A 12,510-nucleotide genomic window follows, 5' to 3' on the forward strand; every position below is an offset into this window, starting at 1 on the left:
AATTTTGACTTAATACTCAGTTCCATATGTTAGAAATTGCGAAATCGGCATAAGGTTTTGCTACTAAAGTTTGATTATTTATGTGATTTATCAGTATTTTTCTCCTGCATTATAAAACGAAACACTGACACGCTTCATACACACATTTGTTTATGACTATTATGATTGCCCTTATCTTCCAATTGCCTAAAAGGTCTGTCTAACAATAAGAAAGCAACCCCCGCCCCCCCTCCCCCCAAATGACCGTCACCTTCTGAAACAGTCACTCATAAGTTCATTTTTCTTAAATTATTTATTTGTACTCACTTTTAGACAGTAGAAATGCCAATTTTTGTCAGTAAATTTAATAACTGATGTTTAATATTTATTCCCAGAGCCATGTGATTTTCTATTGATAACTTATTATGAAAGAACACTTAATCTTTTTCATAAGGTTAATGTTATGCATTTGCTTAGAAATGTCATTAGATAATCTTATGATGTTATCTTTAGAATAGTTATTTTATTATTTCATAATTTTATTTTATAATGTCTTCATCTTTACGGTTTCATGTGCTTGGTTTACTTATTTCATAACCACATAAGATTTTATCTCTCAGGGAAGATTTTTCATTTGACATTTCGTGGTACTATCGAACTGGTGAGCTATAATTTTTTTTTCTAAAATTTAAGATCTCCAAAGTTTAGAACCAAGGGTATCAGTAGTATGTGTACAGCGACATTGACTCACTATGCACTTAAACACAGTACTGAACTATGTGATACAACTGTCATAATGCAAGATGGTGAGCACTTTGCTCTTTAAACCCATATTGCCCCATGCAATATCACTAAGGTCAAAAGCCATTACCTATGATCACCCCTTATCATTGATGTGACAATCATGATGTCAGAGAGGCGGGAAATTAAAAAAAAAAAAAAAAAATCAGCCATGGGCACAGAAACAGTATGTATACAGCTTGTTTAATCAATATCAGTAGAATTTTCTTTTTTTAATATCTTCGTTCCAAACTGCGTAAAGTGGTGCCATTTAAAAAATGTGTTGCTAATATTGCAGAATTTCCAAAAATTGGCTAGGGGCTTAACCTAAATTACGTCTCTCTCTATATCTCTCTGCCACACACACACACACACACACACACAGACATATATAGGGTGAGTCACCTAACATTACCGCTGGATATATTTCGTAAACCACATCAAATACTGACGAATCGATTCCACAGACCGAACGTGAGGAGAGGGGCTAGTGTAATTGGTTAATACAAACCATAAAAAATTTTCACAGAAGTATGTTTTTTAACACAAACCTACGTTTTTTTTAAATGGAGCCCCGTTAGTTTTGTTAGCACATCTGAACGTATAAACAAACACGTAATCAGTGCCGATTGTTGCATTGTAAAATATTAATTACATCCGGAGATATTGTAACCTAAAGTTGACGCTTGAGTACCACTCCTCCGCTGTTCGATCGTGTTTATCGGAGAGCACCGAATTACGTAGGGATCCAAAGGGAATGGTGATGGACCTTAGGTACAGAAGAGACTGGAACAGCACATTACGTCCACATGCTAACACCTTTTTATTGGTCTTTTTCACTGACGCACATGTACATTACCATGAGGGGTGAGGTACACGTACACACGTGGTTTCCGTTTTCAATTACGGAGTGGAATTGAGTGTGTTCCGACATGTCAGGCCAATAGATGTTCAATGTGGTGGCCATCATTTGCTGCACACAATTGCAATCTCTGGCGTAATGAATGTCGTACACGCTGCAGTACATCTGGTGTAATGTCGCCGCAGGCTGCCACAATACGTTGTTTTATATCCTCTGCGGTTGTAGGCACATCACGGTACACATTCTCCTTTAACGTACCCCACAGAAAGAAGTCCAGAGGTGTAAGATCAGGAGAACGGGCTGGCCAATTTATGCGTTCTCCACGTCCTATGAAACGCCCGTCGAACATCCTGTCAAGGGTCAGCCTAGTGTTAACTGCGGAATGTGCAGGTGCACCATCATGCTGATACCACATACGTCGACGCGTTTCCAGTGGGAAATTTTCGAGCAACGTTGGCAGATGATTCTGTAGAAACGCGATGTATGTTGCAGCTGTTTGGGCCCCTGCAATGAAGTGAGGACCAATGAGATGGTCGCCCATGATTCCGCACCATACATTTAGAGTCCACGGTCGCTGTCGCTCTACCTGTCTGAGCCAGCGAGGATTGTCCACGGACCAGTAAGGCATGTTCCGTAGATTCACTGCCCCGTGGTTTGTGAAACCCGCTTCATCGGTAAACAGGTAGAAATGCAACGCATCCTCCGTTAATGCCCATTGACAGAATTGCACTCGATGATTAAAGTCATCACCATGTATTTGCTGATGTAGCGACACATGAAACGGGTAAAACCGGTGACGATGCAGTATGCGCATGACACTACTTTGACTCAGTCCACCGGCTCTCGCAATGTCCCGTGTACTCATGTGTGAGTTCATGGCAACAGCAGCTAACACACCAACTGCACCCGCTTCTCCTTTGACGGGCCTGTTACGGACCCGTTTGCGTGCTACGACCATACCTGTTGCATACAGTTGGCGGTAGATGTTTTGCAATGTGCGGCACGTTGGATGCTCTCTGTCCGGGTACCGTTCTGCATACACCCTGCAAGCTTCAGCTGCATTTCGTCGACACTCGTCATAGATGAGTATCATCTCCGCCTTTTCAGAGTTCGAATACACCATGGTCACAGTTCCTACAACACTACACTATACAGACGTCTGGTAACACGGTGTACTACAGTTGGTCTGCGTGCGGAGACGAATGCAGAATAACAATAGCAGCAAGCGCTACATGCGGACACTGCGACAGCTAGACCAAACCACAACAGTGCACTACAGCCACACTCGTAAACACGGTCGTCATCGTAAACATGTCGCTGCAGATGCTGCTCGCCGACCGTGGCCCGTGTTTGTTACAACACGTAACTGAACGTCGGAGGTTTCAAGCGTCAACTTTAGGTTACAATATCTTCGGATGTAATTAACATTTTACAATGCAACAAAAGGCACTGATTACGTATTTGTTTATATGTTCAGATGTGCTAACAAAACTAACGTGGTTCCATATAAAAAAACGTAGATTTGTGTTAAAAAACATACTTCCGTGCATTTTTGTATGGTTTGTATTAAACAATTACACTAGCCCCTCTCCTCACGTTCGGTCTGTGGAATCGGTTCGTCAGTACTTCATGTGGTTTACGAAATATATCCAGCGGTAACGTTAGGTGACTCACCCTGTGTGTATATATATATATATATATATATATATATTGCAGTATCTTACGCACATATCTCTAGACTTCAGTGCATCTACTAGCTGGATGAATGAGAGAGCAGTCCATCGCTATCGGTAACTGACATCTCTGCTAAATACCTTGTCAATACAGCTATGGAGTGTGGTTTCATTGCTCAGCTGTAGGAGATGTAGACAAGACGCACCTCTCGTTAGACACGGCAGAGAGATGTTGAAAAATTACGTCTATGATGATCAATGATTTCTGTTACAGATCCTTCTCCAAGTTGCTAAAATACCTCTTAAAGTTAGTATTTTATCATGTTGCAAAAAATAGTTGGAAAGTTATTAATAATTCATCGTTCTTAAAATGAAATTGAGTTTCGATATTTGATTAAAGTTAGAGGCACCAAATTTCGCATGAGGTTTTAATTATACATTAGGCTGGTGGACATAGATGTATGTTGTGTAGTTTTTGAAGCTTTGTACTAGTGAAATTTCACTTTGAATTACACTGAGTGTACACTTAAAGTAACTTTCATAGGTGTCGATTGCTATAATTACGAGTAGAACACGTTAGTTTACATATTTCGAGAAAAGTATTAAAAATCTTAATAGGGATAACATGATAGCTATATAGATGTCTTAAATTACATTCGGCTTGTTTTTGAAAATAATGAAGTCGTAGATGAAAGCTTTCTATAACGCAATGACGACGCATGCCAGTACCGCAGAGGCAGTTCAACGTAGTGCCACTTTGCCACTCTCTGCGTTCAGTGCACCTGTGTAGAAGATGAATTTCGATTAACTCTTCAGTAGTAGACCTATCCCTGTTGCTGTGTGTCTCTGTTAATGTACAACTAACACTCCTGGGAAAGCTAGCCCGAGAGGTACTCAATGTAAGCTTGAAGGTGATGAGTAAAGTAAAGTATGTGCTATTCTTGTCAACAAGGCTTACAGAGCATATCCTCATCATTTTCAGGTATTATCAGTGTATGAAATCAAACGAAATGCTACGAGTTATCGGAAGCCATGGGTACCTTATACCGAAATATAAATAACTGTGAAAATAGGTCGATAGAGTTTGCGTTTATTATCTGTAGAGAAATTACAGTGACAACACGAAAAGTTGGAAATTTGCAATCGTATTTCTACTTGGAGGAAAGCTGCGAGGCTTTTAGAGAATGAATTATAAGTTTTACTATAAGAACGTCTTCATTTCCTTATTAAATATTTCCATGAAGTTTTAAATCTAAAAACGGCAAATAATGTATTCCACGACACCCACTGAGTACAGCTTGTAGAAATGTTAAGCACATCTGGATCTATAAATAAAATGAGAAATAAATCTTTATAAGCATAAAAATGATAAAAAATAGCTGTATTTGTTTTTAAGGGGACGTGGCATCCCTTGCAAAAATTGGATATTGACAAATTCTTGCTACACTCACTCGTGTTGTAATAAAGAACTTTGGATTTTTGTATTGCACTGCGAGAGATCTGCGACTGTTCTCTCATGAAAAAGGTCAAAATTGTGACAGCGAAAAAGATTTAGGTTTTACAGTACTTGGGGAACGAAAAGTCTACACTACTCATAACTTTATAACTATGTAATTTGAACAAGCTAACTCTATTGGATGTATAAAGTTATGTGCAGGAATCTGTTAACGTCCCGCCTCTGGCAACGACTCAGAACGATCTGCGGAACCGGATGACTGCTGTTGTGCACTCAGTAACAGCAGATACATTTCTCGTGTGTGTCGCAAGTTTGGCTACCGTGTCGACATTCACTGTGTAGCCAACCATAGCCACATTGATCAGTTATAACATCTAATTCTTAAATAATTATTAAAAACTAATTAATTACAAATTATTAAATTTATTAAAAATCTTTTTAACTTTCTCTTTTCATTGGTATGAAGCTTGTTCAATTCGAATTTGTACTTGAATAAGTATGAAGTTTTGAAAATGGGTCCATCATTTAGAATAATCCTATATTTTGATCTAGTTCCATCCCTCTCTCCCACATTGCAGGGACCATTACACAAACAGAGGGAGAGATGATGTTTAACATAAACATTTTTTAGTAAAGTACAAAATAAAGAGAGAGGGCGAGAAAGTTACAATTTATGGATGAGACAATACAGTGCTGATCATAGATATTTTGGAAATCAAACGCTCCACTGCTGACTTGACAAAGACTTTTACAGAAGCCTTCCAACTGCACTCAAGCCAAGAGGGCTAGGAGCAAATTATCTTTTTCAGATGTGTGTATATGTGTATGTGTGTGTGAGTGTGTGTGTGTGTGTGTGTGTGAGAGAGAGAGAGAGAGAGAGAGAGAGAGAGAGATGAATAGCATCAATTTAAACAATTCAGTTGAAGTTTCCATTTTTTTCTGAGAGTGCTGAGGTATTGGGAGTACTTCCTTTTTGAATATGACGGCAATTTACGAAATTCACATTATAGTTTAAGTATTTTTAAAGAAAATAATACCAGTCATTTGTACTGGCAATGTGATATCATAATTATGAGGTCGTAGATAAGGTGGCAAAGCTTGTGACTTTAGTGGTATTGCACTGTTCAGTAGTGTATTTAATTGCAAACTGGCTGCATGCTGGATTGTGATGCCAGTGTTATCACACAATTTAATGCTGTATTTAAGTGTGAAGTGAGCCAGTGTCACCATAGCCATACTACTGATACAGCGTTGGTTACTCAGAATGTGTCCAGGTTTTGAATACATGCATATAATCTTACTCGACAAGCTAATAAGCTGATAAACTATTCCAACTATTTAATGAATGGAATGATTCATAGATACAACTGACTAGAACCGTGGAAGGAAAAGATGCTTTTGTGTAAATGATATCTGATGTCTTAGGTGTAACTTACTGAGAAACATACCAATAGACAAAAAAAAAACGAGGATATGACTTAAATATAGTTTCACTGTCACAACTGATAACCAACTTCCATTGCTGATGTAGATCAAAAACTAAAACGGAAGGGAGAAAGATCAGTGAAGGCCATTCCTATGTCAACAGTACGACATCTCTGCTCTGTAAATACCATGGTTGGGTGGTTGGTTGTAACAAGCTATTGGTATGTGTGGGGACTGTAGTTGGAAACGTACAGTTTTTCTATAGAACTCGCCTCTCGTCTTCTAAATATATTCCTTTCGTTTTAGAAGGTAATGTTCGGAGGTGGCTTGGTGTATGAAGATATGCTGCAACTGTGATGATGTGGATCTACCTTTCCTCAAAAGAGTACAAAAATTTTCATCCAGACTTTTTTACTGAGTGCTGTACTTCCTAAAAGTTATACACCGAGTTCTAGACAATCTTATGTAAATCGGTACTGGGAATTCATGAATAATAATAAAGTTGAACACAGATTACAATCACATATTCATTATCAATGTTTAAGATAGCTTTGAACACAAAATCTCAGAAACATTAATGCAGTCATATTATGACTCAACATATGGGACTGCTCTTGGCTATGAATGCTGGCCAAGTGCAGTGAATCATATTCTCAACAATGGCTATTAATAATACATGTTTAGAGCAGTGAACAGATTGCTACCCAGACGATCGGCTTACATACCGCGCTCAGCTATGGACCTCAGTAGACTGTGCATAACAGTACAGGACAATTCTTGTCTTGAGTGCCTTACCCAATTACAACCCAATAAAATCGTGCCATCTCAAATGGCCATGGTTTGCTCATCTAAAAGGAAGCAAGGTCATTGTGTAGGTTGTGAAGCTATAACCCATCACCAAGCCGCCACCGCTGTTTTCTACCTATATAGTATATCTTGTGACATATAGAACTATAACACCAATTCCTGAATAAAATTTGATATCGGTGTAACAACTACCAAGAATAATGTGATCCAGTTTTCTCATACACAACTTTTGTGCATAACGAACATATAAAATCCAAGCTGTTAGTTACAACAGTAAAAAAGTCCTTTTGTCGCCATTCAATAAGATCGGTAGTTTATTTAAGGTACATTTACGACAAAATCCATGTGATGAAAATTCAAAAATGTTATTAAAATGAATAATGAAGAAAAATCTACATCTACAATAAATAATGAAGAACTTTTAATTGAAGAAACATCTAAATCTACAAAGATTTGCAAAAGTTGTCAAGAGATTAATGACTCTAATTGTTTTTATATAAATCCTTCACATAAAGATAAACATAATAATAAATATAAGAATTGTACTTTAGAATGCATTAGGAATAAGACAGCGTAAACTTTATGATTTATCATTTATTAAATAATATTTCTTTATGTTTAATTAAATAAATTATTAAAACTAATTGATTGTTAAACTAAATAATATACTAAATGTCTTAAAAGCTAATTCCTTAGAAACTAATTGATAGTTAAACTAAATAGTAAACTAATTTCTTTAAAAGACTAACTGTCTAAAAACTGATTGATTGTTAAACTAAACAATAAACTAATTATCTTTTTGATTAATTATGTATTAACTAATAATCCTTATCCATGTAATAAGTAATTATCATTTTGTTAAATTTTTGTTACAAATTTAAAGACTTCTCTTATAATTAAAAGATCAAAATGGCAACATACATTGCTTATACACTGCAACAACTTACTGTTGCTAGCCTTTGTTAATTTTGTAGAATAAATAATCGATGAGGATATTCAAATTTGTGTAAAACTGATTTAATAAGATTTATTAGTAGGAATAGTTCAGTTATTGCTAGAAATTATAGATGTTACCAAATTTTATTAGAAATTATACATCAGATGTATGTGAAATCATACAAATATTGTCACAAATTATACACCTGAATTAAATGATAATGTTTGGAAATAGATACCAAAACTGTTAGAAATTGTACACCTGATGTAAGTGAAAATCAAACAAATATTATTAAAAATTATGCACCTGAATGCAGTTCTAAGACCGCTGCAGCTGTTGTTGAAGAAAGTGAAACTTTTTGGAAAAAGTTACCATATTATAATATTGATGATGTTTTTATAACTAATGAAGATAAATCATTAAAAATATTTCCATTTCTTTTAAACATATTTGTAATACTGAAACCAAGAGATAGAAACATAATTAAAGATTACTTGAATAAACTATTGAAAACAGATGACAAGCTATAAATTATGAAAATAGTATGGATATGCTTGATCCTAACCATTTTTAATTGCAGTAAAAACAAATTTTTTTTAAATTAATGAAAATGTTCAAGAATTTGGAGAACAAACATGAAACTATACTATTTAACAGAAAAAGATTGTAGTAAAAAATTTTTACAAGGTAAAAGAGAAATTTTCGAAAAAAAAATTCAAACTCAAGGATCAGGATGGACATTAATTAGAATTATAGGTTTGCAACTAGATGTTAATAAATATATTCGACTAAAAGGATCTTGTATTGATTTACCTAAAATAATAAGAAAGAGAAAAGCTTGCATTAAAGTAAAAAAATAATGATGAAAAATGTTTTTATAGTCTATAAAAGCAGCTTTTTTCCTGTAGATAAAGATGCTGAAATAATAACAAAATATAAAAATGTTGTCCTTGATCTTGATAAAAAATTTGAAATTATTGAATTTCCAGTATTAGTTGATAACATTCCAAAAACAGAAAATAGATTTAATGTATCTATTAATGTTTATCCATTTGATGATGAAAAATATCAAGTGTATCCATTAAAAATTACTAAATCTAAAAAGGAATAACATATAAATAACTTTATTTCAAGTACCATAATAATTCACACAATGCTTGTATAAAAAAATTATCTTAACTTGTATCCAGTCAAATCAATAAACATGATATAGTGGGAATTAGTGAAGTTCAGTGCCGGGAGTTACAAGACTTCTGGTCAGGTGACTACAGGATTGTAAACACAAAATCAAATAGGGGTAACGCAGGAGTAGGTTTAATAATGAATAGGAAAATAGGAATGTGGGTAAGCTACTACAAAGAGCATAGTGAATGCATTATTGTGACAAAGATAGATATGAAGCCCACGCCTACTACAGTAGTACAAGTTTATATGCCAACTAGCTCTGCAGATGATGAAGAAATTGATGACATATATGATGAGATGAAAGAAATTATTCAGGTAGTGAAGGGAGACGAAAATTTAATAGTCATGGGTGACTGAAATTTGAGAGTAGGAAAAGGGAGAGAAGGAAACATAGTAGGTGAATATGGATTGGGGGTAAGGAATGTAAGAGGAAGCAGTCTGGTAGAATTTTGCACAGAGCATAACTTAATCATAGGTAACACTTGGTTCAAGAATCATAAAAGAAGGTTGTATACATGGAAGAACCCTGGAGATACTAGAAGGTATCAGATAGATTATATAATGCTAAGACAGAGATTTAGGAACCAGGTTTTAAATTATAAGACATTTCCAGGGGCCGATGTGGACTCTGACCACAATCTATTGGTTATGATCTGTAGATTAAAACTGAAGAAACTGCAAAAAGGTGGGAATTTAAGGAGATGGGACCTGGATAAACTGACTATAACAGAGGTTGTAAAGAGTTTCAGGGAGAGCATGATGGAACAATTGACAGGAATGGGGGAAAGAAACACAGTAGAAGAAGAATGGGTAGCTTTGAGGCATGAAGTAGTGAAGGCAGCAGAAAATCAAGTAGGTAAAAATACGAGGGCTAATAGAACTCCTTGGGTAACAGAAGATATATTGAGTTTAATCGATGAAAGGAGAAAATATAAAAATGCAGTAAATGAAGCAGGCAAAAAGGAATACAAACGTCTCAAAATGAGATCGACAGGAAGTGCAAAATGGCTAAGCAGGGATGGCTAGAGGACAAATGTAAGGGTGTAGAGGCTTATCTCACTAGGGGTAAGATAGATACTGAATACAGGAAAATTAAAGAGACCTTTGGAGATAAGAGAACCACTTGCATGAACATCAAGAGCTCACATGGAAACCCAGTTCTAAGCAAAGAAGGGATAGCAGAAAGGTGGAAGGAGTATATAGAGGGTCTATACAAGGGCGATGTACTTGAGGACAATATTATGGAAATGGAAGAGGATGTAGATGAAGATCAAATGGGAGATACGATACTGGGTGAAGAGTTTGACAGAGTACTGAAAGACCTGAGACGAAACAAGGCCCCCAGAGTAGACAACATTCCATTAGAACTACTGACGGCCTTGGGAGAGCCAGTCCTGACAAAACTCTACCATCTGGTGAGCAAGATGTACGAAACAGGCGAAATACCCTCAGAGTTCAAGAAGAATATAATAATTCCAATCCCAAAGAAAGAAGGTGTTGAGAGATGAGAAAATTACCGAACTATCAGTTTAATAAGTCACAGCTGGAAATACTAACGCAAACTCTTTACAGACGAAGGGAAAAACTAGTAGAAGCCGACCTAGGGGAAGATCAGTTTGGATTCCACAGAAATGTTGGAAGACGTTAGGCAATACTGACCCTACTACTTATCTTAGAAGCTAGATTAAGGAAGGGCAAACCTACGTTTCTAATATTTGTAGACATAGAGAAAGCTTTTGACAATGTTGACTGGAATACTCTCTTACAAATTCTAAAGGTGGTAGGGGTAAAATACAGGGAGCGAAGGCTATTTACAATTTGTACAGAAACCAGATGGCAGTTATAAGAGTCGAGGGGCATGAAAGGGAAGCAGTGGTTAAGAAGGGAGTGAGACAGGGTTGAAGTCTCTCCCCAATGTTATTCAATCTGTATATTGAGCAAGCAATGAAGCAAACCAAAGAAAAATTAGGAGCAGGTATTAAAATCCATGGAGAAGAAATAAAAACTTTGAGGTTCGCCATTGACATTGTAATTCTGTCAGAGACAGCAAAGGACTTGGAAGAGCAGTTGAACGGAATAGATAGTGTCTTGAAAGGAGGATATAAGATGAACATCAACAAAAGCAAAACGAGGATAATGGAATGTAGTCGAATTAAGTCGGGGGATGCTAAGGGAACTAGATTGGGAAATGAGACGCTTAAAATAGTAAAGGAGCTTCGCTATTTGGGGAGCAAAATAATTGATGATGGTCGAAGTAGAGAGGATATAAAATGTAGAATGGCAATGGCAAGGGAAGCGTTTCTGAAGAAAAGAAATTTGTTAACATCGAGTACAGATTTAAGCGTCAGGAAGTCATTTCTGAAAGTATTTGTATGGAGTGTAGCCATGTATGGAAGTGAAACATTGATGATACATAGTTTGGACAAGAAGAGAATAGAAGCTTTTGAAATGTGGTGCTACAGAAGAATGCTGAAGATGAGATGGGTAGATCACATAACTAATGAGGAAGTATAGAATAGAATTGGGGAGAAGAGAGGAGTGTGGTACAACTTGACTAGAAGAAGGGATCAGTTGGTAGGGCATGTTCTGAGGCATCAAGGGATCACCAATTTAGTATTGGAGGGCAGCGTGGTGGGTAAAAATCGTAGAGGGAGACCAAGAGATGAATACACTAAGCAGATTCAGAAGGATGTAGGTTGTGGTAGGTACTGGGAGATGAAGAAGCTTGCATGGGATAAAGTAGCATGGAGAGCTGCATCAAACCAGTCTTAGGACTGAAGACCACAACAACACCTTTGAAATATGCACAATTGTGAACCAAATCCAGAAAAATCATATACAATGGAATATCAAAATATGTACCAAATTGATCGTGTTTTTTTATAGAGGATCAAATTGTTATAAAAATGTATTGAATGTATAAAACAAGAAGTTGAAGTAATTGGAAAAAATTATTCTGAAATTGAAGAAATGAAACCACCTACATTCGACGAAAACGTAATACATAATAATTCTAAATTTTTCACATTGTATAAATTTATTTATAAAAAAATAATAAAAAAGTTCGTCATCGAGATCGTTTTGCTTCATTGGGCAATAATTGTAATTTAAACTGACAACAACCGGATTTTGTACTTATTTATTTACATTATTTTTTCTGGTTATGATTCTCATCTTTTTGTAAAAGAGCTGGTAATGATAGTAAAGAAATATAACTGTTACCGAACAATGAAAATAAACACATTAGTTTTAGTAAATGTACAAAAAAAAATCAAAAACGACATTTGTGGATACTTTTAGATTTGTGGCTTCTTTACTTGATATACTTTCAACAAATTTAAAGAAAAATCATTAAAAAATATAAAATATTTAATTTAGTATCAAGAAAAGATGTTTATCCAAATGA

General features: G+C 35.8%; 1 protein-coding gene across 1 annotated transcript in view; it reads left to right on the plus strand.

Annotated features, from left to right (window-relative positions):
- The window catches only part of LOC124616696, a 59,986-nt gene that overhangs the window by 20,461 nt on the left and 27,015 nt on the right, over positions 1–12,510 (plus strand). The window lies entirely within an intron of this gene.

Source organism: Schistocerca americana, chromosome 5, assembly GCF_021461395.2.
Source record: "Schistocerca americana isolate TAMUIC-IGC-003095 chromosome 5, iqSchAmer2.1, whole genome shotgun sequence".
Classification (NCBI taxonomy): domain Eukaryota; kingdom Metazoa; phylum Arthropoda; class Insecta; order Orthoptera; family Acrididae; genus Schistocerca; species Schistocerca americana.